At 64.9% G+C, this 442-nt stretch overlaps 2 protein-coding genes across 2 annotated transcripts in view; one reads left to right on the plus strand and one right to left on the minus strand.

The window, feature by feature from the left end:
* EIF2S1 (eukaryotic translation initiation factor 2 subunit alpha) overlaps window positions 1-80 on the minus strand; it is an 18,766-nt gene extending 18,686 nt beyond the window's left edge. Inside the window, exon 1 of the mRNA XM_019519203.1 lies at window positions 1-80. This exon is cut by the window's left edge and continues 1 nt beyond it. The gene's annotated coding sequence lies outside the window, so the exon portion shown is untranslated.
* Window positions 1-442, plus strand: part of ATP6V1D (ATPase H+ transporting V1 subunit D) — a 30,380-nt gene that overhangs the window by 8,150 nt on the left and 21,788 nt on the right. The gene's annotated exons all lie outside the window — the stretch shown is intronic.

Consider the following 442-nt stretch of genomic DNA (forward strand, 5'->3'; position numbering starts at 1 on the left):
CGCGGGGGACGTTGGCCGGTCTCGGGGTCTCGCTCCGTTCGTGTCCGCCCAACACTGCGCAGGCGCACACCCGCCCCTTCCGCCCAGCAGCCTCACGCGCAGCGTGGGAGGGGGATGGGCTCCTCCCTAAGGGACCGCTGGTGTGCGGGGACTTCCGGGTGGCACAAACCACACCCAGAAATCAGCTCTACGCGTCATTTCCTGTGGCAGGGGCAAGATGGCGCCTCAGCTACGGAAGGCCACATGACTGCTACTAGCCGGATGTACTGGAGCGGAAGCGGCAGCGGCAGCAGCAGCCTATCACTCGTGGCTTCTTCTGTTACCTCAGCGACGGGGGGCGGGGCTAGCTGAGGGCAGCGGAACGGGAGCTTGAGTCCGCTTCTGCGCCTGGTGGCGATGCTGTGTTCTTTCTCTGCATGTTTGGAAGTTTGTGGGGTGGAGG

The sequence above is a fragment of the Gavialis gangeticus genome, unplaced genomic scaffold (genome assembly GCF_001723915.1).
Source record: "Gavialis gangeticus isolate Ggan-Ray unplaced genomic scaffold, GavGan_comp1, whole genome shotgun sequence".
Lineage (NCBI taxonomy): Eukaryota > Metazoa > Chordata > Crocodylia > Gavialidae > Gavialis > Gavialis gangeticus.